This window comes from Cylas formicarius, unplaced genomic scaffold (assembly GCF_029955315.1).
Source record: "Cylas formicarius isolate icCylForm1 unplaced genomic scaffold, icCylForm1.1 PGA_scaffold_4__25_contigs__length_36172078, whole genome shotgun sequence".
NCBI lineage: Eukaryota > Metazoa > Arthropoda > Insecta > Coleoptera > Brentidae > Cylas > Cylas formicarius.
Genome location: NW_026844334.1, coordinates 11535079 through 11560647, shown reverse-complemented (window position 1 = coordinate 11560647; position 25569 = coordinate 11535079). Strand labels below are relative to the sequence as shown.

General features: G+C 34.5%; 1 protein-coding gene across 1 annotated transcript in view; it reads left to right on the top strand.

Annotated features, from left to right (window-relative positions):
- The window catches only part of LOC132701597 (Krueppel-like factor 13), a 287844-nt gene that overhangs the window by 157732 nt on the left and 104543 nt on the right, over positions 1-25569 (top strand). The window lies entirely within an intron of this gene.

The window sequence follows — 25569 nt, the reverse complement described above, 5'->3', positions numbered from 1 at the left end:
ATTTTCGCGAAGCGACTGATTCTCCGCGCGGGCTTTTGTGCATTTGGGTCAATTGCATGTCCCGGATAAGTATTCAGCACGTCGTACGTCGTTGTTTTTAGAAAATGTCTCGCGCAAAATTCAAATTTATAATTTCCACGCCACCAAGTAAGTTGCGATAGATATTGATAGTTTAAAAAACCCTTCGAAATTGAAAAATGCCAAAATGAGGATTTTTGTGGGACTGATATAATGTATGCCGACTTCTCCAAAAAAATATAGAACCTTCGTATTATAACGCTACAATTCGCAAAAATTCATAGTTATCAGAATCTATTAAAATCAATTGAAATATTCAGCATTGCAATAAAAACAATTATTAATAAATAGTGGCTAGGTTTAAAGAGTTATTTTTAATTTTATTTAAACGATAACGAGGTATTCGCAGAAGATGAGAATTTCTTGTAGAAAAATTGTGAATATCTGAGTGTAAAAAATATTTTGTTTTATTTCTATGGATTCATTAAGGCTACAATATATAAAGATTGAAGGTATTGGCAGCAAACTAGCTTTGTTAAATCCCAAATGATATTTCCAAGTGAATAGGGACATCATATGTATACGCATGCTCCAAATGCTGACGTAGAGTCGTCCGAAAATCCATGCAGTTTTATGTCAACTGAATTAATACATAAACAATGAGTTTAATAAGGGTAATTCTCTGTATTTTCATCAAGCCTTGGGTAAATCAATAGACATGATGATTTTGGATGTAATTCCAACAGGTGCCAGCAGGCCCAGATAAGAAAAATTTTTAGATCGATGAGATTTGCTATTTTTTAATATTTTGAGATTGATTCAATAGATCGATGGGAAATTCCAATGTATGTATGCTTGTACGTGATGTTCATGTTCACAAAATTACAGATTCACCATTTACCAACAGGATTTTTTTTGAAGTCATATATCGGGTTTAAAAAAGTCTTCCCAGTAAAGTGGGATCAAAAATCTAAAAAAAAATATATACATATACATCTTATGTTATTAAAAGGACAGTTTTTCTAAATTTTAGATATTTTAACTCAAACTTAATTGTTTTACTTTCTCTATGTTGTTAATACTTTCTGGCAGCATATTATACAATGTGGAACAAAAAACAATTGTAATTCGGTATCCATATCTCAGTTTAACTAGGTGTATTTTGACTATATTTCGAATAAAGCCATGAGTTTTGTTAAACAATGTACCTTGTTTACAATATTTTTAGCTCCGCATCAAGTTTTTATTCGTTAATTTGGAGTATTCTAAAATATGCGTCACCATTTCTATTAAGCTCATTCAAAACATTTTTTTAAGATTTATAGGTTACAAATCGAGAATCTAATTAGCAAACATTCATTTTCATTTCACTCACTTTACAGGAATTCAGAATAAAAAAAAACGTTTTAACTTTTTTATATCATTTTTGCTTTTCCGTTCATCTGATGTAATCAACAACATATCTATTTCAATTGAAGCGTTTTTTCTTATTAGTCCTTTTTTAAGTCTGAACATCGAAAGAGATTGCCCAAAAATAGGTGCAATACTGTTTTATCATTAGAGCGTATTATTTGCTAGAAAACCATACATTACAAATCAAAATATCTTACGATAGCTTACTGTAAATAGGAGTTCTCGATAAGACTCTGTCAAACTGGTCTACATAATCCGACCATTAATAATTTTTTATTTATTTATTTAGTTTCTTGAAATATGAAAACTGAAATTAATGATGTGTATTATAATTCTTCCTGGAATCAATATTACCAAACTGACTGTTCAACGTAACTGCAGAAAAATGCGACGTTGCTGTTTGGAATATATTCTTACCAATACTCGAAATGTGAAGCCTATATTTAAATTCCTATATATACTAATGAATTACTTTTCCTTTGGGATAAAGCAATAACGCAAGTACTGGACCATAACATAAACGTCGCAACTTTATCGATAGTTTAGGGAAACATCTCTATACGCGTCTAGGATATTTCGGACGTAAAGGATCCCGCCGAACGACATTTACCTGAAAATTTACGCACCTGTAACCACCTACCATGGATGATAAATAACGGCAGCAACAGATCCCGCAGGTAAACCCAAACATAAATTACAGAAATGCTCCGGATTTCGGTGTATACGACATTACGTTACGTCTATTTGTACGGGGGTTGGTTCCTAACATACAATTGTAACACACGATGTATCAGATGAAGGCGTCTGCGGAGCTCAAGCGCAATGCTCAATTTCAAGCTGTCGAATATGTTTGCTGGTTGTACAGATGGTCTCACGTAAAATTACTTTTCCTTTTTTACGGTGTTCGCTTATTATAAATAATCAACGTGACATTTTCGTAGAAAAAACTTTTATTCAAAGCACGTTATGGTCAAATTAGACAAGAGATGTTTATACTAGCTCCGTGGAAAGTATTAAAACGAACTATATGAATGAATGAATATGGTAGCAGAAGGAAATGAAAAAAACTGAAAGTGATATATAGAAAGTGAGGAGACGATAATAAAGTAAGTGGGTCAGTGCAGGTAAGATAGAAAACAAATTGGCTGAATTGAAGTAAAAAGCAAGAACGGTGTGAAAGGAAAAAGCACAACAAAAGAGCAAAGAAAGTACTTGAAGGAAAGAAGAGATGAGAGAAAGAAGGAGAATAATGCAGGAAAGGGAGAGAAGCCAACGAACATATGTTGATGTAATGCCAAATTATTGTTTATTAAACTCTTTGTGTAGTAAGTTTAGTGTTCGATAATTTTTACCGATACTGTTACTACGACTACATATGAATATATATGAGTTATTAATCAGATCAACTATTGAATAAAGTCTCTTCTTCTTCTTACTACGCCCTCTCCTTTCGAAGGTCGGCGATCCAAATGGCTATTGTGGCTCGGGAAACTGCAGCCCGGAATATTTCTATTGATGAGCGATTAAACCACCTCCTGAGGTCCTTGAGCCACGAGTTTTGACGTCTTCCTATCGATCTTTTACCTTGGACTTTGCCCTCTATTATCAGCCTCAGAAATTCATATTTTTCGCCCCTCATAACATGGCCAAGATACTGCACTTTTCTCTGTTTTATTATATTTAATAATTCGCGAGACCCGTGCATGCGATTCAAAACCTCATTATTGGTGATTTTCTGTACCCATGAGATCCGCAGTATTCTTCTATATATGTACATCTCGAACGCTTCTAGTCTCTTCTCTGTTTGAGCATCGAGTGTCCAGCTCTCGCATCCATAAAGCAAAACAGAGAAGATGAAGCATCTCACCATTCTCAATCTGAGCTCAAGACTTATGTCAGATCTTATGAAGAATACCCTCATGCTCATAAATGTTCTTCTCGCCTGCTCGATTCTCGACAATATTTCCTTCTTCGGATTACATTGGCTATTGATATTGGCTCCCAGGTATTTGATTGAGTCGACTTGTTCAACTGGCTTCCCATTAACATTTAGATGTACATGAGTAACCGTTTTTGAGAACGCTAGTGTTTTGGTTTTGGCGACATTTAATTGCAATCCGAAAAAGTGGCTATAATGGACTATGCGATCTATCATGATTTGTAGCTCGGACGGACTGCTTGCCATGACAACAGTGTCGTCCGCGTACCTGATATTGGTTATGCTGATGCCATTGATCTTTATTCCTCCGTTAATTCCATCCATTGCCTCTCTGAATATAGCCTCCGAGTAGAGGTTAAACAATAGTGGGGACAGCACACAACCCTGGCGAACTCCCCTCTTGATCAGTATCTCATCTGATATGTTTTGCTCGATGTTGACCACTGCTGTTTGCCTCCAGTAAAGTTCTGAAATAATACGTAAGTCCTGCTCATCGATACCGGTTGCTGTTAGTATTTCGATCATCTTTTGATGGTTGACGCAATCGAATGCTTTGCGGTAGTCGATAAAACATGCATATACGCTTACATTCATGTCCCTGCATCTTTGTGTTAACACTTTCAGAGAGAAGAGTGCTTCGCGTGTACCTAGTCCGTTTCGGAATCCAAACTGAGTTTCGCCTATTTGCAGTTCGCATTTCCTGTATATTCTTGTGTGGACAATTCTAAAAAATATTTTGAGCACGTGGGACATGAGGCTAATCATTCTATGATCGTCACAATTAGAGGCATTGACTTTTTTGGGCAGCGTTATAAAAGTTGACTTTAGCCAATCGGCTGGTATCTTGCCCGAACTATAGATCTTGTTAAACAGTGATGTTATCAAATCCAAGCTTTTGCCTTCATTATCTGCTATTAGTTTAAGTGTTTCTGCATGAATTTTGTCTGGCCCAGTAGCTTTTCTATTTTTTTGTGATCTGATGGCGTGCATGACCTCATATTTGGATATTACTGGACCTTTTTCGTTTAGTTCGCTGTTATATGAGGGTGGGGTGTGTGTTCTTTCGTCGTTGTATAGCTGTTCGATGTACTCATGCCATCTTTTCAGTTTAGCATCTATTCCCGTAATTATTTCATTGTGTTTGTCCCTAAGTATTGATGCATGGTGTCGCCTGTGTTTGCCTGTCATCTCTTTTATTCTTTTATGCAGATTAAAGCTGTCATGTTTTGATTGTAGCTCCTCTATTTCTTGGCATTTTGCTATCAACCATTGTTCCTTTGCCTCTCTGCATTTCTTTCTAATAGTTCTATTTAGTTGTTTGTATTCTGTCGGCTTTGTTTTAAGTTTCCTTCTCTCATTCATTAGGTCCATAATTTCCTGTGTCATCCACTCTTTCTTCCTGTCGTTCTTTATGTAGCCGATGTCCTGTTCCTCTATGTTGGTTATTTTGTTTTTAAATATGTTCCATGTCGTCTCTATTTCCCTTTCTGGTGCCAAACTGACTGCTGCTTCTATTTCTCTTTCTATTTTCAAACTTATTTCTTGTTTCTTTTTGGTGTTATTCAGTTGTGCAAAGTCTATTTGTTTTGTGGTCTTTTCCCTTTTGGTATTCATAAATCGTTTGAGTTTGAAGTCTATCACCACAGGATTGTGATCACTATTAATGTCTGCGCCTCTATAATATTGATTTATTATTATTATTATTGATTGATTGATTAAAATCAACAAATTTCTTAGGCACATACCAACGTCGCTAAATTTAGTATTAGGTTTAATTAGATATCAGATTTCAATCCATATTTTTGTGTTATATACTATGCTTGGTTGCCGTATTTAATACCTATTTATTGATCTGAAATTTGTCAAGTCCAGCTCAAAATTAGAATTTTTGTGGACATTGCTGTAAAAGGGAAATAATTTAAATTGCACGTGCTTTCAAATGTGTGCTAATAGTTATAAAACGACCCCCCAAACTTTTAGATACGTAGAAATTACTATAATCCTATAAAATTGCAGGTCATTGCAGATAATTCTAAGAAAAATTTATTTAACTTCACCAAATATGATTTCCTGTAATTCCCTTTAGCCGTACAATCAAATTACGCTACGAAATGCGCCTCGTCATCAATTCACTTGGTCGAAAATATCGTAAACATTCGTTTGTGCTTCAAATCGTTAACGAAAATTCTTCATGAAAATTTTATGTTCGACCCGAGATCGTTTTAACCCAGGCGTTATTCGGTGTTTGAGTAACGGTGCCTTAATGGCTCCGTTGACAATGCACATTGTCAGGTTTTGCAGAAAATGGAGCAATTAGTTACATTAGAACTAAATTGTTGAATCAGAACATTAAACGTGACGAATAAGGGCGGCTTAACGAGGGAAGTTTAACTCAGCAGAGTATAGCGCTGCAAGTGCTGAAACCCGACGCCGTTGTTTATTCACGAAAATAATCGTATCATTCGAGCGAATTGAGTCGTTGTCAGATCGACGGATGTTACGTTTGTTCGCGTTGTTGCGTTCTTCCAAATTCGAAGTCGCGTCATTTTTGTTGACGTTTATTTAAATCGAGCTTGGCTTCGACAAATACTCCGAGTTCTAGCACTAGAATATATTTTGTAAAAAAAAAGTCTTTTATTAATATTTTTTAAGAATTTGCCCAGGGTTATACAGTATTTTATGCCTTTGGGGTATTTGAAATATCGTTTAGCAATCTCTGCGCGAAAAAACTTGCCTTGTATCTTCGATTAAACGAATTTGAATGAGGTAGGATAGTAGACCTGCTAGAGACTGGGATCTCTATTCGGGAAATTGCAAATGCTACAAGAGTGATGGAAGTTATCGAAGAATTAGAGGTTATTTGCAACAGTCATATCATTGTCTGTTGATATTGCCATTAATCCGTGGCCAAAAACGGATACGTATTACATGATGCCAAGAAGTGACTGGATTTATGATTCTGAAAGCGTCACCTTCAATTTTGCACGAAGTTTGAGGCTGCTCTGACCAAGGCTATTATGGTTTGGTGGGCGACAACAATTGGGAACAGGTCCCCTAGTTTTCTCAGCAACAAAGATTCAGCTAACGTAACTCTTCGCAAATCACCACTTATCGCCTAATAAAAACATATGTGATGTGATAGGTGGCTGGCTGAGCATTGTACCCTGGGGGTAGGCAGATTAATTTGCAGCTTAACACGAAAAGTATATGTCATTCATTGTTATTCATATTTATCCCAACTGCTTTCTAAAATAATCAAAGTATTTACTTATTTTTATGTCACACACTGTATAAAGCGAGTTAAATGTAATAAAAAGGTATTTAATTAAGTTGATTGGCGAAAGATCAGCTAGGGTGTAGTTTTAAACTCAGCATCTTCTGACGTAGGTTCGAATCGAAAGAGCAATTGTAATTTTTATTTTAGTATTTTGTTGCAATGAAAAAATGAGATAGTTATGTAATTTGTATGTAATTTGTATGTTAACGTCAAAAAGACGTCAAATTGTTAGTGTTATTTCTGTACCTTAGGAACTTTTTTGTGAAAATTTACATTTAACTTTCATTTTTGATATAATTATTAGAATTAGATCGTATTAATACTGAAAATTATATAATTAAGTTGATTTGTTTTTTTTTATTTCTAAGAAGAATTTCGAGCGAATCAACTGGTATACGCAATGCTACTTTATCTACTAGACTATGACTAACTAAATAAATACTAAATAAACTTATTTTATTTTTGTTTGAGCAGCATGCGTGAATTAAAGAATTGTTAATCACTAATAATAATAATAATCATTTATTGTCTAACAGATTCTACATCCATTTACAAGACAATCTGACAAGCATATGATACATCATTTAAATACAATATAGCAAAATGTATAAACAAATTAAAGAGCTCACACTTGTACTCGTACCTTAGTGCCTATGCGTGATACAATATCAATTGCCTAAACAAAAAAATTTATTTTGAGAATGTTTGATAACTGATTATAGGAGAGGTTGAAAATGTCAATATCACTACAACGGTCATTGAAAAGATATATAGCATTGTATAAGGGGGTTTTCATAAGGAAATTTGTAGATGGGGTAGGCAGGTGCAAAATCGGTGAACTGCGGACAGATTTTTGAGGAACATGGAGAGGTAATTGCATTAAGAGCTCCGAGCAGTCAATCCTGGATAGAACAATTTTGCAGAGAAAGATAACCGCTAGATAGTTTCTTCGCCATTTTAAAAACGGGAGTTCAAATCTTTCCGAAAGTAATGACTGTTCGGTACCCCGCGCCTGAAACACCCCGTCAATTTTAAATGCCAGGAATTTAACGAACTTTCTCTGTATACCCTCCAATTGGTCTAATTGGTCCTATATATTTAGCGTGAATGTGGAACCAGATTGTCGCGCAGTACTCAAGCTTGGATCTGACATAGCTAAAAAACAATGCTTTGAGAGCCTGAATATTCCGAAACTCTTTAGCGTTACGAAATATAAAGCCCATCGATCTTGTTGCATCTTTGCAAATGGTTTCAATATGAGAGGCAAAAGACAGTTTAGTGTCGTACAAAATACCAAGGTCTTTGAAAGAGGTGCATCTGGTAATTGGAGTAGTTTCCAGGCTGTAGTTAAAAACTATTGGGCGCTGTGTGTTACAAAACGTCATCACAGAACACTTATCCGCATTCAGATGAAGATTGTTTGCCACACACCAGTTATTCAACGACTCCAGGTCCCTCAGCAATGCTGTACATTCGGCAATGCCCACCACAATCCCACCACGGCAATGCCCACCACAATAAGCCAAAAGCTCTTTGGTTGCCAGAAAAAAATGAATTATTTATGAACCGAAATTTAAAAAATCTAAATCACAGTCTGACTGGATATGCTATATAGTAATTATATTAGTATATTAGTAAATTTTTTCCTCATATCTACAGAATAGGTCAGACTGTCCAGCAAAAATAAACTTTTATAATAACAATTTCTATAAAAACTATTTTAATTTGTAATGATACAAAATAGGTCAAAATAAATGAGCGCAGAATCCTACATGTCTCGACATTTTTGTTTAATGCAATAAATACTTCTAATTCGCCAGTTTCCATAAAAAATCGTTTAATATTTCGTAACACTGTCCACAATGTTAATATTAGAAACAATGCCAAACTATGCCATATCACAACATTGCAATCTTTCAGCGCTCATTTAGATACAACTCCATAAAGTATTTCAACTTATTTCTCAACCAGTTTCTTGACATGTCATTATATAATTTTAAAATAAAATATTAAAAATACATTTTAAATCTCTATTAACGGTCTTCAACTTAAATCACCTACCTACCTACCTATAGTACCTTCATATCATTGAGTCCAAAATGTGATAAAACCAATTAATCCCCTCCAACGTTATAACTTAAAAGTTACTATAATGTATGTAATTTGTTTTTTCTTTAACTTATTTCCACAGGTATAAATACAGTAAAATTTCTCTAGACAAAATTTATAAGTTGAAATAGGTATTTATAGGAAAATGACTTTGTTTGTGTATGTTTGGTTCAGTATAGTAACCAAAGCCTAGACAAGCTTGAACAGGTAAATGAAATTATTTCTTTGTAATAACTTCGTTATATCATACTGTTCAATTGCAGTCATTATTATTATTATTATTATTATTATTATTATTGTTATTATTATTATTAATTAATTATTAACATTAATATTCTAATAATGGCAAAAAAAAACAAAAAATGTTCTATGGAGAAATATTATTTGCCTAATTAAAAATATATGTGTACCTCAAAAGTTAAATTACATTAATATATTTAAACTGAAAATGCTGGCGAATGACATTTTAATCAAAAAACAATATAAATCGAAAAATAACAGCAACAAACATTTAAAAACTTAAACAAGTTTGTTTACTGTTTCCAACGAAAAAGACTGAAGTTTATGTTCTAAAAAAATACTGGTTACAAGACATTGTTTTCTAATGTTTTCATGTTTATGCTCTTTAGCGCATAACTCGCCGCCTAGCATAACTTTTAATGAAAAAAAGGGCAACAAGGGACGCTCGGATACATTAAGACAGAAATTCCTGAAATTACTTTTATCATCAACGTTAAGGAAAAATTTCCGGGGTTTAAAGACGCTGGGGAATGCCACCGACTAATCGGAAATCTCCGAACTTTCCCTCGCAAAAACTTTGCCACTCGCGGTAACGTAACGCCATCCCAAGTTTTATAAGGCCCCATATGCCTCGCGCCGCATTTGATCTACAATGTTTACCGGAGCAGCGGAGAGAGGTTCCGGAATTATGAAAACCGCGCCGGAGTTTTCCAGAATTAACCAATCCTGACCGGTTAAACGGGGTAAACGCGAAGGTTTTCCCCGAAAAACATCAAATCAAGCGAAGTGCCTCGCGCTAAACAAATAAAACCTTGAACGGTTATTTGATTTGTTTCTCTAGCAAATGAAATTGTATTTTGCCTGAGCACGTCCGATACGTTTATAGTATTTCTGCCATTTTCGTAATGAACCGAGTTTTCCGGACAGCAGCGAGTGTCTTCGTTGTCCTTTAATTTCGAACTTTGCTCAAACAATTTCGTCACGAATTAGGTCGATGGGAAGGGATAAGGGGGGTACAGATGAGGCGTGGTCACGTTTGCAGGTCTGGTACTCGAAGGGTAAACACAAATCGTTGTCTGTTCTCACCATATACTAATTAATGCAGAATAACTATCCCAAGGTGAATTTTCTCTATAATTTCGTACTTCACTGCACAGAAAGCCGCGCAGCCAGTTAAAATATCGCCACGGCGCATAGTGGACCGAAAACGTGTATATTTTTCATATTAATAAACTGCCTTTTTCGTGTTTCTCTTCTTAGACGTCCAATTTCATTATAATAATAATAATTAATAATAAAATAGCATTGATTTCAACCCTTTTGCTGAACATTTTTTGAAAATGTTAATCTATATGAATTTTGTGTTACAAATTAGTCAGAAGTGAATCTTGAAAGTCCTGAAATGATTTTCTTCTACTCCCGTCTTTGAAATACCTAATTACACACCGATCTAGCCTGCGGGAAGCATCACTTTACCACGTCAGTTTCGTTTCTCACGGATCCGAACCACCTCGGCTATAATAAACGTGTTGCATACTATACTTTTTTTATACATATACTATATACTATACATTTTCGCAAAACAACACGAATACATTCCCTGACAAGAATTGACAAACGTCAAAATTCAAAGCGTCGGAAATATCTCCGAAAACATCCGTTTGCTCCCAAACCCGTGCGGTAAAATCCCGGAAAAATGGCTTGGATCCCTGGGAAACCACACTGATGTGGTAAAGTGACGCTTCCCGCACACTAGATCGGTGTGTAATTAGGTATTTTACAGACGGCAGTAGAAAAACATTTTAAGTCACTCGTTTATTAAACACTCGTGAGTCAAATGCCGCTTACCGCACTTATACAATATACTACATAATATACTATTTTTATGTTTTAGTAAACTTTAATTAATTTATCCACTTATTTTTTATTTTTATTTTAATTTTAATTTAACCAAAGGTATCTGTGTACTAGTTTATAGTTGTATTTCTTGTAAATTATTGTTAAGTGACATTTTTAACAATTTACTTTATATAAATTTACATCAATTTCTTTCTTTTCCAGACGGCTTCATGGTATTTTGGAATAAATTAAAAAGATAATATAAGGGTAGAAATCTAACATCAGTGTTTATTGGCAATAACCACCCTGCTCTCCCTTCCAGTTTGATCATTTTTCTTATGCATTGCTTTGCATTACATTTCCCTCTGCAGGAAAAAATGTCAAATGAACAGAAAATGCCCACAGTCTGCCCTTTAGTAGATGTGGATATAACAACTGTAGAATCTAAAGAATAATGGAACAAAAACAAAAAAAAACATGCACGAGCAAACAAAATAAACTATAAAGGAGCGTGTCAAAACGAGGCTGTTTCAAAATGTCGAATAATGAGCACAAATTGTAGGTTTTATTTTCATTTCTTAAATATTTCAAACTAGTAATAAATAATATAAAATATTAACAACTTTCATAGCGTGTGCTTTAATTTAATAAATTTAAATAGTTGTAGCTACTAGACTAGCGAAGTGGGTAAAGCTGTGTTGAAGGGGTCACCGTTTAGACATGAGCTTTTTGTCAGGTCAAATTTCGCGCATAAAAATGGTACCGCAAAAAAATTTTCGTCAATTTCTCTTTTCGCTGTGTTATTTTGCAGATTTATTTCCATCCATCGAAGTGCTATTATCACACCGAATTTGAATTTCAAACCAAGTCGTTTACGTCGCAAATTTCGAGTGGATCGAATCAATCAGTTCAGTTTTACGGCGAAATTCGTGCGGAATATGGAATATCGATATTCCCCGCGAGACATCTATAAGCTTTTCCGGAATAAATGTTTATTTTCTCCAAATTGGACCTGATTGATTCCGAAATAAGACAATTTCGCTACGTTGTTGCAAAAATACGTTCGGCATTTGGTTTCCGAGTAACGAGCGCCTATTTTCGTACTCGACATGGGTAGAAAAAAGTACCCAAGTCAGAGGCCCATCGCGATACTACAAACATTCAATTTAATGCTATAATTTGGCAATAAAAGAATACTTTTTGAATGAGGTTTTTAAACATTTAAATTTAATTTTATCTATTTTTCAGATCGAAGTAATAAAATTAATATTAACATTTTACCACGAACCATTTTATTCTGGTCCTCGTAGTGAAAGAACTCTCCAAAAAATATCAACATCAAAAATCGGTGCTGGTGGTTCAGTCTGTTGATATGGCTTTGCGTTCTATCTTTAATAAATGGGATCGCGGATTTTCTTTTTACTTATTTATCTATTCTGTACTTGCTCTCTAGTGAGCTATAGCGGACATCAACGAGATAATTGGTTAATGCATCACTTCCCTACAACAAATAATATGTTTTGGAAATTTTAACTAAATATATGGTTGAAGAAGATTTCCTTTTAAAATCATCATTTAATATCAATTCACTATTTGAGATGCAATCTTCATATTACCTAATAAGCAATTCATAAGCAAAAAAAGAATAATCAAAACCAATATTTTTAACAGTTAAAAGATATTTTCTTCTTTTCTGCATAATATCCGATTCAATTGTTTTTATAATTTTGGCAACCGATTTAAATTTTTTTGATGTTTAAATTATTTAAAGACTACATAACCAAAGATAGCCTAACATTTTTTATTAACTTATTAATATTATATTTCACAAAAATATATTTTGACACCAAGAAATAACGATTTGCCAAGAATCTGAGACCTGGAGATAAGTTATATATCGCGATTTCAATAAAGACAGTTTTCATTGCATTGAACTAAGAATTGAGCCATTTCCGTAGTCTCTAGTTGGTCTAAAATTTACCTTTACGAGTCAAAATTGAAATTAAAAAAAAATATATGTCGAAAAGTTTCATTGGAAAACATTGTCTCTTTTTCCACAGTTGTGAGAATTTTTTAACGAAAACTAATTTTTGCTTGGTACATGCTAATTCAAAGAAATTGGAATCAAACTCGTTGACTTTGATAAAAGCTTTCCTCTAAATTTATCTCAAACACTTCATTTTGAAGAAAATCTTCAAAGGCATCTGTCGAAATCGTCAAATTTGATGCAAAGTTAATATGATTTTAACATGCTAAAACCAAATAAAATTAGTTGATTATTGCAATTCGTAGAGGCAACTGGATTAAAAGATACAGTATGATATATGACCGGTCAATGTTTTGTGTCAATTGATAATTAATTTTAAACATGCAATGTAATTTATAACTACAGCATATGCTTATTTTTTGCACTTCGTATTTAAATTTATCTATTAGCAATAAACGAAAATCACGGCACAAAAAAAGGAACTAGGAAACAACTTTAAAAAAGATCAAAGCCCAGACCATAGTTTCATAGCTACTTATATCTTAACATATACATACTGATTATATCGTTCAATAACATGAGTACATAAAAAATTCAAAAACAAAACTGTACAGTATTTTATTAATATAAATCTGCTTCGGCTAATTCTATTTGACTAATAGATTCATTATAAAGAGAAGTTTTATAATTTGTTCTAAAAGATGTGGGCATTAGTTTCTTTACGTTATTGCAAACGACATTATACCACATACATAGTAGGAAAACGATCTTTCAAACAATGCTTTACGATGCGGGGGAGGAGAAGTAACACCCCTATATCGAAGATTTGAAGTGTGGACATCAGTTCAGTATTTTATTTTTTCAAAGAAATATGGAGAGCAGGCATTTAAAATTATATTATGTTATTGATAGACAATGTGCCTCGCGGAGTTTATACGATTTGCGAAACAACTACTCAAATTGCATGTATAGATATTAAAAAGGAGAGGTCTTAATATTGAGCCTTGGGGTCACACGGGATAGTAACAATTCTCCTTTATTTGTTGCAACAATAACTACGCATAAAAGAGACTGCAGTATTTAAAAAATTGGATTGATGAGGCTTTTACTTGTTGAAAATCCATTTATCAAAATAAATAAGTTCGGATTTTCACAAAATTATATATTTTTACATGACAATTGTTTCGACAAATGTTGACATTTGATAAAGACGAAACAATGGCCATGTAAAAATATATAATTTTGTGAGAATCTAAACTCTTAGTTCTTATTTATTTTGGTACTTGAAAAACCTTCTTGATTGATTTTGTCGAAAGCTTTTGAGTAATCCAACAAAATAAGCGCAGTCGTCTGTTATATTTAATAGTGCTGCCTTGCAGCTGTACCCTTTTCGAAATCCTGACTGCGAGAAGGGAAGTAACTGGTTAATACCTAAATGATTTCAAATTTGTTGGTTAGTTATTTTTTCGAGAACTTTTCAAAATGCGGGTGAGATACTTGTAGGTCTTAATTGGCCCATTATTGGGATGCTTTTTAATTTAGTTAATGGAAGGACCTTCAAAATTTTCCAAGTCTTAGGAAATACGGATTCGATAATCCATTGATTATATTCGTGTTAAGGGGAAGTATTCTATCAAAGCACAAAAGAATTATTTCAAAGAATATATCTCTTAACGTCGTTTTCTGTTACTGTGGAAAAACCAAGCAATTTAAAATTCTTATTAGGTGGACATCGAGTACCGCAGTTCTTAATGAAATTTTTATTAATTTCGTAATATCTTTTCGTATCATCATCATAGCTAAATTAGTTTCATTTCTAATGTGTTTGTAATGGCCCCATTGTGTCTTGTTGTTAGTTGTGAATTTTTTATAACCTTTGTTTTTTAATTTAATCAACAACTTCATAGTATCTGTCAACCACGGTTGCTGTTCTCTTTTCGGTGCTAATGTATCAAAAATATTTAATAGAATTGTATTAAAAAATATATTTTGTACTCAATATTCCTCACATATACAGTATGCTCAAATGAGGCTTCAACCACAAATTGATATAATAACTTCCTATCTAAATTTTTCAGGGACAGGTTTTTGTGCGTTTTTTCGCCATCTCGTCGTGCTGAGAATTAAATGGAGTAGATAGTTCTATTGGGATTCCCCGAATCGCTTAGTATCGTATTCCCGAAGAGGACGCATAATAATTTATTATAAAATATATATTATTAATAAATAATGATAGATAACATTCTACAATGGTTGGTTGGAATTTGACCAGTCAATTAAGAAGTGGCCAATTGGCCGGTCCCAACACTAGTGACACTGTATTATTATATATTACATATAATACAAGTTCCAATTGTAACATTCAAATTTCAACAGAATTAAGAAATTGAACAATAAAAGGGTCTTCCCACTTCCGATATATTCAACTCGTAAAACAGTTGTAAAATAAGCTTTTCATCCTGAGAAACCTTTGTTTGAAGCTTTCTTTTCGCATTTCTTAGCCTTTCGGAGCTGCGACTTCGGAACACTCAGTACAATATTGATCGATATCCATATGCGTAACTGCATTATCGCCGTACAATTTAATTTTAAAATATATTTCGCGGACCGTATCCGGCGACGCGCCAGAACAAAGGGCCGTGCCCATTTCGACACAAATAGATTATACGCGCCTACTAAAAGCAGCATCGGATTGATTGCCTTTGATATCCTGGGTCGTGTTTTCGTTGCAAATTTATCGCGGACGAGTACCGTACAAAGGAAGATAAAGCGATAAATCCTATCCGCTCTGCATGCGGTAATCCGCGTCCCGATGCCGAAAGAGACTCCGCCGGCGCCGCTGCCAAAAATTCCATATCACCCACTTTCCAGGTAGAAAAACAAATGGTTCGGACCTAGAGACAGCGTTTTGCGTTTACGTCACTATTCGTTTGCTGGCACGTCGAATTTGAAAAATCGCAAGAGGTGCAACTTTAATGTATAGTCCCGGTCCATCATAGGAAGGAAAAATAATGAGTTTTGTGACAAATGGATACCGATTGTGTGAAAGATAGTCTGTAGTTAGAATGCCAGTAGCAAATGTCAGTTTTTAATTGAAAATTTTGCGACGAATGCGGAAATGTAGAAGGGCTACAAGTAACTAGAATAACTGGAAGCAAATCTTAGCGTACCATAAGAGCTGGTGGAATGCGTTTGTCTAGGAAAAGGCTAAACCATAATGGTCCTACGAAACGCAAACGCGAAGCCTAAGCAATGGCTAAGATACGTTGAAGATACATTCAACAAGCAACATTGAAAGCATATCATAAACATCGCCTTCAGTTCCAACAGTTCGCTAAGCTTAGAGCGACACGAATACACAAATGAAGTGAAAAGCAGTAAATTCAACGTATCAGCAAATCCCAAGTACTTTTTTTACCTACTTATATATTGTTTGAAGGGGGCGGAGCTAAACGAGGGACATAAACACCGTTTCGGATGACTGATTCCCATATTGGTGACAGGTAGAGACCTGAGTCGCGGTTAAGATTATTAGGTTGTTTATAGATTTCCATAGACTCTCGCATTTTTCTTTGGTAGAAGAAGTGATTACATGCAAGAAATAAAATTTTATGTCCGGTTTCATGAGTGTGTTCGGCAACAGCTGATTATTTGTCCTAGTCGTAAGGCTTTTTCGTGTTCTTTGAGCCTAGTTGATATTTTTCGTCCGGTCTCTCCAATGTATTTTTTGCCGCATGTGCATGGAATGCTGTAAACTCCTGGCATCTCAAATGGAATTTTATCTTTGACGGACCGAAGATGTTGAGAGATTTTTGGACAATCTGGTTTTGACGTTATACTTAGAACTTTTGGAACTTTTGATATGTGGTCAGTGATGTTTTGAATGTAAGGAAGGACCACAGTGGCAAGTGTAGGGTTGCTTTCGGCCTCATTGCTATCGGAAGGTGTGGTATTTTTTGATGGAACGCTTAATATCTTTAATGTGGAAATTATTAGAGAGAAGAGCAGAAGTAAGGTGTTTTAATTGTGGGTTCAATGACTATTGCTGAGATAGTTTTACGGCAATGTAAACAAGAGAGTTGATAACGAATGATTTTTGGGCCGGGTGGTGATGTGACCATGCATTAAGGTATCGGTCTCTCTGCTTGTAAGCATTTTATAAGTTTACTTAGTATTCACTTGAAGACGACTGGACAATCTTGACCAGTTGAAACGTTGTGAAAGCAAACAACAAAGATAATGGAAGTCCAAAATAGCCTTACTTCATCAAAATCACCTCCCAACAAAGACTAGAAAAACGCCACTCCGTATTAAAATTTCCAGGTTCGCGGTACAGGTGCAAGGATTTTTCGTTTGGAACAAATTGTAACCCTAAAATTTATTGGTTAATATTTTGATTTGCTCAGTTTTAATGCAGCATGGCTAAAATCAAAACAAGACATTTGAAGAAGCTTCAAACTAAAGCGAGATATGCTAATTAATCATTAATTCATAATTCATAAATATTAATTATATTTCTAAACGGCCTTTATTTTTCAAATTTGCACTTAAATCGTTATATTAGGTTTTGAAATTTTAAACCTTCTACAAAATTAATTATTTAATTATATATGTATTATATTTAACAAAGCAAAAAAAGTTCGATAAAATAAATAAATTGGGTAACAATTGCTGTAAATTAACTTCATAGGATTATGCCGATATTGTACGGGATTCCCAACATAATAGAAAATAAACTGTTCAACACAGGCATCTTTATTTGGCAGGTATTGTTCTGTCAATAGCAATTTAATTGCTTTTATTTTCGGTAAACACGTGCGGCACATGTATTTAGTCAACACTAGTAGTTAAAACGTATGTTAAAACGCAGAAACTGGTAAAATAATCATGATGGATAAGTAAACAAACGAACGTAATTGTTTATTATCGGCTGCAACAACATTACGCGGATAAAGAACGTTCTGACGATAATTTGGCCATTGTCAGTTATATTGAAATTTAATTACGACCCAATGAATAAATGAGCTTACCGGTCATACTCAAATACGTTCAATATTAACTAACCATATCTTCATTGTCAACTTTTTTTTCCATATTGAATATGGCATTCAAAGATAAATTTCCTTTTAACGAAACCGTTGGGAAATCATTTTTCAGATATATCAGAAATATCAAAGTAATTGTTATGTAGAGATTAGTTGATCATCATCAGTTCCCAAATTGAACCTTCGCTTATGAAAATCAAAACCAAAGTTAACACAAACGACCACTCAATTTTAGACCAATCTGTGTACTTTGCCCTTTTTTTTACGATTTATTGGAGGATAATAAACTTTATAGATTCATATATTTACTGTGTTCGATCATATTTTGGCACAGACCTACAGGCTTCATATTTGGTTATATGAAAAAATGGTAAAAAATGGTTATAGGGTTTGTTCATTACAGTCAGGATCTATCAGAATAAATCCTACAACTTTACTCCTGGTCGATCAGCCGGGTTGTCCAGTTCCCACATTAGAAGTATTTATCTATGTTTATTACATATAGCGGTTCAACAATGTAAAAAATTATTGTACGACCAAAAATATAGCGCATTTAGCGTACCTTAATCGTAGACGTTCGCAGGACCATGGTAAAACCCATCCTAACAGATGTTTATTCTGCATTAAGTAGGTCTTCCCTGACATGAACCGTAACGAATATTTGTAGACACTTGAAATTTTTATTTGAAACGTAAATGGATCGCGGTTCGATAGCATAACAAAACGGACATGAAATCTTGAGATTACCACCGTAGCATTGTATATTTAACCCGATTGAGATGATTTGGTCTGAGTTGAAAGTGCATATAAGGAGAAATAACACTTAAAACTTACTGGCGGTACCATAATGTAAGAGGTAGTTGAAATATCAGTACAAAGCTGTGAAAAATGAGTAATAAAAGAAGAAAATATTTATCGAGAACGAATAGTGGCGGAGTTGATCATTGAACTAGGTGACAGTGGCGATAGGGACGATTTTTTAAGTAATGCTTTATTATTATTATATTTAATATTTTGAATATTAATAATGTTACTATGTAGAAATGTAATGAAATAGAACGTATTAATTTTTTTATGTACATGTTTCAAGAATATGCTCGACGAACAAGATTGAAGATAGACTTATAAACCGCTTGTTAGTGTAGGTAGATAAATTCGCGGGACGGTCCTGGAATGGTTACGGGAAAGGGTCGGCTCGGCAGAGTGTTCTATAAGGAGTTGCGGTTTAGGAGTAATAAACAGTAGGCAAAGTTAATCAAGGGGTCGGTTGTAAAAGCACTATATTTCTGGACGAAGTATGGAACAATATTGAACACATCAACGCAATTTCTTCTTCAATATGTTTTGCTATTGTTTACGGACAATTAACAAATTGTAGGCAAAGTTAATTACGGGGTCGGTTGTAAAACACATTTCGGGTCATGGTATATAGTGCACCACTAGTAATGTAACACACACACACACCTTTTTATTGTAGTTATTGGACCCAAAAACATTTTTTTTTCTTTTTCAACCTACTTCTAAGGACAACCTTTAAATTTGGTAGCTAGCATCATTTAGAAATAGACTTAGTGCTTGTTTTGTGAAGGAACAAAGGTGGAATATTAGAGATGGATGGCAACCGTTTCCTAGCTATGAAGCATCTATTGACATTTGTTATGTGAAATATAAATTTTTGCAATCCTATGTCAGCGTCAATATAAATATCTCAAAACGTGTTCGCAAATGTTAATTATATTATAAATTAATTAAATAAGTAAAATTGTAAATAACGCGTAATTTTTGCAACGATGAATATTTTTGTTGGAGTGTAATCGATTAATGCTGGCAACAAAATTGGTGCAATTTAATCAACCGAAAACCGAATTTCCACATGGAAAATGGAACGTCAATTATTATTAGTTTGCATTTAGTTAACCGAGCCGGGAAAATTATAAAAACACGCAATTTTCCCGTTTAAACATTGTAAATCCATTAGATTAGCCGGTAGTGCAATTTACAATATTTCCCCGAATTCGTACAATGGCGGAGAATTGCGTGTACGTTTGTTAGACGAGTTAATTACATAATTAAATCCCCCCATTGTTTCGGATACTTTGCGTAATTAATAAATCAGTTATTTCGCTTCGGAAAAAACGTTGCGAATAATTGGCACAGCGTACAACGTTGACTTTTAAATTGACATCTCGAAAATAATGAAAACGTCCGCTTATGCGACGCGATGTCCGGAGTCGTATGGGGGGCGAAATAAGGACCCCAATTATGCGGGATAAGTATTCCCTTTTCCTTTGTCGAAAAGCTCTCGAGATAAGGGACCCCGGGGCATGCAAATATGATTTACGCCGATCGATTTTTGACTAAAGGCGAAAAATGGAAGGTCTTTTCGGGCTTGTTAACCGTTTTCCATAAAAATATCTACTTCTCGGACCCTCGCTACTAGAGCTTTTATTGATCACACCACACAGGAAAAAAATGCGTGCTTAAATAAGCGTCCGTGTAAAAATTAGGTCGTATTTTTATCCGCATACTTTTGAGTTCGTAATATTTTAGAAACCTTTTTCATGAAAGTATTTTCGAAATAATGTAAAAGTAAATAACCTCAACCAAAGTGCCTGCAAATTATCATCGTGTTTTAATCAGAGACTTCTGATCTACACCCACGATATCTCCCAATTAGTAATATTTTCAAATTTCTCAAATTTTTGAATAAAACATGAAAAATGATAAAATGAAGCCACCAGTTATTTTTTTATGTAACTGAATGGCAGCGCGTATAGAAATTGAAGAATTTTGATAGATATTTTGGTAAGTAGTTTTTCATTTGAGAAATCAATAATCATCTAGACCGTTCGAGAAAAATCGAAATTGCCAAGGCGGGGTTTCGTGAAGATGCGTAACAGACTCCGTAACCCAGGTATTTTCGGTATGATTTGCGATGGCATAATCGGTCATAAAATCAATTTAGCTACGTGTACTAAGAACGGCAAAACCCACCCAATCAGCTGCCAGTGTTCTACCTTTGTCTATTACGTTCCGGTGTCGTACACTCGATAGAGATAGCACCACCATTACAAAACAGTGTGAATTGTCAAAAAATACAAAACAAACTTACCTTATGCTACAGACTAAATAATTACTGAAATGGGTCATAAAGTTTTAAGATTGCCTTACCATTATATATTTATTGTCATAGAATTGGTGTAAAATATTTTTTAATAAAATTATTGTATTGTAGGCCAGGTACGATGATACTGCCGTAATATCTGTTTGGAAGGCAGCTCTCCAGGCAGTTACCAAAAAAAATTGGAGCAGTTGAATAACACAATATATAATAATAGCATACTGGGAAAAAGAGAATACACTTGATATAACGGTACCACCACCACTTTTTATTAATTTAGACGAAGGATCAATTTCTGGTAGTAGCAGTTCTAATTTTCGCTCTGATGATGAAGATGATTCATCGTAAATTCAAACTAAATATTTTATACGGTATGATAAATTTCTTTAATTTTTTTGTTATTGTTTTAATTTTTATTGAATGGACTTGTCATATTCATGTAGATCCACCTACTTAAATTAAGGAATATCCTGATCTATTATTACATATATAATACATGAATTCATGTCTGAGTATAGGTATAGGAGTATAGGTTAAATCAAGAAATGCCAAGTACCACTGATTCCGTCTCTCTTACTCCCATGTAATATAATCGTGATCGTTAGTGACAGCTGTCTTGCATTGATCAGATAAACATTTAGGGCGGAACAACATCTGTTAAAGTCTCAGTGCAAGCAAGATGAACAATCTGTTTTATCGATATTATCTTATTTATTGATAATAATAAGTAAGACTGAGAACATTAAAGTGCTACGTGCACTTGTATGAATGTCAAACTTGAACTCTAAAGGAGGATTTCAGTAGCCTGGATGCGTCTGTAATGTGGTAATATAGACGAATTACGATAAGCTAGACTACTAGAACGGCCGATGTAGAAGTACTAGCTAGATAACAAACACAACAAAAATCAGGAAAGCAACTTATCTCGGTCATAAAACGCGATACATAGAATGTGAACAGCAAAAACTAATACTGGAAGGGAAGATTGAATTAAAAACGGGTATAGGTAGAAAAAAGAAATCATGGTTGAGAAACATACGAGATTGGATAGACACGAATGGCAAGACCTTAATCGATCAAGCCCAGCACAGGCATGAATTTGGCATGGTGACGGCCAACCTCAGCAGAGAGGGCACATGGAAGGAGGATTTGAATCCGTTTCAGTTGCTTTTTGTAATTCAATTTCAATATTACATTACTATTAACATAAACTTTTATTGCATAGGTAAAACACTGAAAAACTAACTAAAACTAGAAAATGATTTTGTATGATAATACATTAATATAAATCATGATGAATAACAATTTTAATACATATATGAATATCAGAACATACAAATAATATAACTAAAAATTCATTTTTTTTTATTTGCCTAAATATAAGGTTGTTCGGAAAGTCATTTCGTTTTTTCCCGTCAGGGGACTTAATTGCGTTTTTTCGAAACCAACTTCACACTTAAGCCGCATAACCATTATATGTCTTGACAGCTGATATTGTAAGGCTTGTGTGTGAAAAAGTTCTATTAATTCTACGCAGTAGTTTTTGGTTGGTGCCCTTTTAAATATGGAGAGCAATAAGCAGCATTTTCGTCATATTTTACTTTTTTACTTCAGAAAAGGTAAAAACGCTGTCCAAACGAGAAAAAAATTGACGGATGTGTATGGAGAAGGCGTGTTAACAGTACGCCAGTGCCAGAACTGGTTTGCAAAATATCGATCCGGCAATTTTGATGTCGAAGATGCACCACGGTCTGGAAGGCCGGTCGAAGCTGACAAAGATGCGATAAAGGCATTAGTTGATGCAAATCGGCGAATAACCACACGAGAGATCGGTGAGAGATTAAATTTGTCGAATTCGACTGTTTATGGCCATTTGAAAGGCATGGGCTTAACCTCGAAGCTCGATGTGTGGGTGCCCCATGTCCTTACGGAGCGAAATTTGTGTCTTCGCGTTGACGTGTGTGATTCGCTCCTCAAACGTGAAGACAATGATCCATTTTTGAAGCGGATTATTACTGGGGACGAAAAATGGGTTGTATACAACAATGTTAAACGCAAGAGGTCATGGAGCAGAAAAGATGAACCGGCTCAAAGCGTGTCAAAAGCCAACATTTACCAAAAAAAGGTGATGCTCTTCGTTTGGTGGGATGTCAAAGGAATCGTTTTTTTTGAGCTTTTGCCGGACAATACAACGATTAATTCAGAAGTCTATTGTCATCAACTGGACAAATTGAATGATTCACTTAAAGAGAAGAGGCCCGAATTAATCAACAGGAAGGGTGTAGTGTTCCACCAGGATAATGCGAGACCTCACACAAGTTTGGTCACTCGCCAAAAACTTTTACAGCTTGAATGGGACGTACTGCAACATCCACCATATTCTCCAGATCTGGCGCCTTCCGACTACTATTTGTTCCGGTCCCTGCAAAATTTTTTGGATGGCAAAATCTTTACCTCAAATGAAGATGTCAAAAACTACCTGAACCAGTTTTTTGCCAGCAAGGACCAAAACTTTTATGAGAGGGGAATTATGTTACTGCCAGAAAGATGGCAAAAGGTGTTGGACCAGAATGGCCAATATATAATTTAATAAAATATTTATTCATTATACGAAAACTGTCTTTCATGTTCCCCAAAAAAAACGAAATGACTTTCCGAACAACCCAATAGTTAAAACAAATTGTAGATATATTTTTAACTCTGGGTCCGATGCTGAAACTTACAAGCAACACAATTTATTTCATTAATTGTTGCTCATGGTTGGCTAAATTCTTACAGTAACTATCCGAAACTGTTCCATTAAAGTATAAAATGTCTAGAGCTCTCGAATCGCTATTAATGAGCTTAAGCTTTAAGAAAACCAAGCTGTTCGAAGCAGTTACTCGCCATAACTAAAACATTATTTTGGTCCATATGTGTTGGTTGAAGGCGGAGCAAACAATCATAATGGAAACCGCTAAATTTCAAGGGTGTCAACAATAACCCGAAACTTAAATTGAAAGCGCCCGAATAACATCGCAAATAAAATTCGAGGAATCTCTATAGTCGGAACCGGTATCAATGCCACAAAATACTTTACGTACTTTTATAGTTGCGGGTCGTAACCTTTCGGGTTTTAGTAACATTATCGTACTTTACCCTTCCGACATTCTCTCTCGTTCGGCGAAACGTATCGACTCCCCGGTTTTCGGTCCCGTTCCGAATTTATAAAATAGCTTAACCGTTTTTGACTTGGCCCTTTATAAATCCTTTTATTATTCCGCCCAAGAGTGGTCATAAAGCTCGGGCTGAGATCTTTCCACCACAAAAATGAAACTCTTATTGTTCTGAAAAACGAAATTTTACAAAAAAAGCTTCTGTGTTTTATTCTACTAACATAATTTTCAGTCCCAACTTACAAGTCGCTGTTTTATTATGGAGGTAACTTTAGTTTTGTAAGATATTTCTATTTTAGAAACTTTACACTTTAGAAACGAAGTTTAAGTTCTTATATGTAAATTGCTGAAAATATGGATCAGTAGTTTTTAAAAATTCCTGAAATAAACTTAGCGAAACTTACTAGGTGCGATAGAAAAAAGTGACTAAAAATATCTCAAAAAGATCTCTCCAATATTAATTTTTGCAAACCTACAATAACGTACTAAATATATAAGGTGAACTATAAAGATCAAATCAAAAAATTGGGGGTGTTAATTGATCCAGAGCTGAGATTTACGCCACAACTGTCTAAAAAAGAGCGTACATGCATTTAAAATTAATTTTTCGACATAGACATATGTTGTGTAGACCCCTCAAATCGTAACTTTGCGTTTCATTAGTTTTATCTCAAATGTCCCTTGTTAACGGTCCATGATAAGTACAGAATACAAAAGCTTCAAAATTCTTGTTCACGCTTGATATATGGCATTGGCTTAAAATATGCGTTCCGAGACACTAAGGCCTCCAGCTCACTCAGTGGGAGTCTTCAAGAATTCCTAATTCTTATTGCGTCACAAAAGTATTTAATAATTTACAAATCTATGTTTTCAAAACAATAACCTCCTTTTTAAGCGGTTGGCGTTAACTTAATAGACTCATATCTTTTGTTGTATCAAATATGGTTGAGTTTCTGTTTTTTTTGTAATTTTTTTGTTAGCATCGGATAATAGTTTTAGTGGAAGAACTACTAGTAAGAATGCTGGAGGCATTCCTACAATGCTAAACTGAAACACGCCTGTCTGTTTGAATTGATTATGAAATGTTTTTTTTTTACTTAATTCAATAATAGTATATTATTTAACGAGCGTATTATGAAGGCCATAATAAACGAGGATGATTTATAAAACGAGCCGCTTGCGGCGAGTGTTATAATCATCTGAGTTTATTATGGTCCATAATACTCGAGTCAAATACTATACTTTATCTACAACCATCCACTTATATAGGGTACCTCACCGGAATTGAAATGTGTCATTTTATTGTGAAAAAAAACTATACATGGGAGAAACCTGAAAATTCGGTAGGAAGCTAATGCTGATGGCAGAGCAATTCAGCTAGAATATTCTCAAGATGGTGGCACTTCCGGTTAGGCCGGAAGTGGAT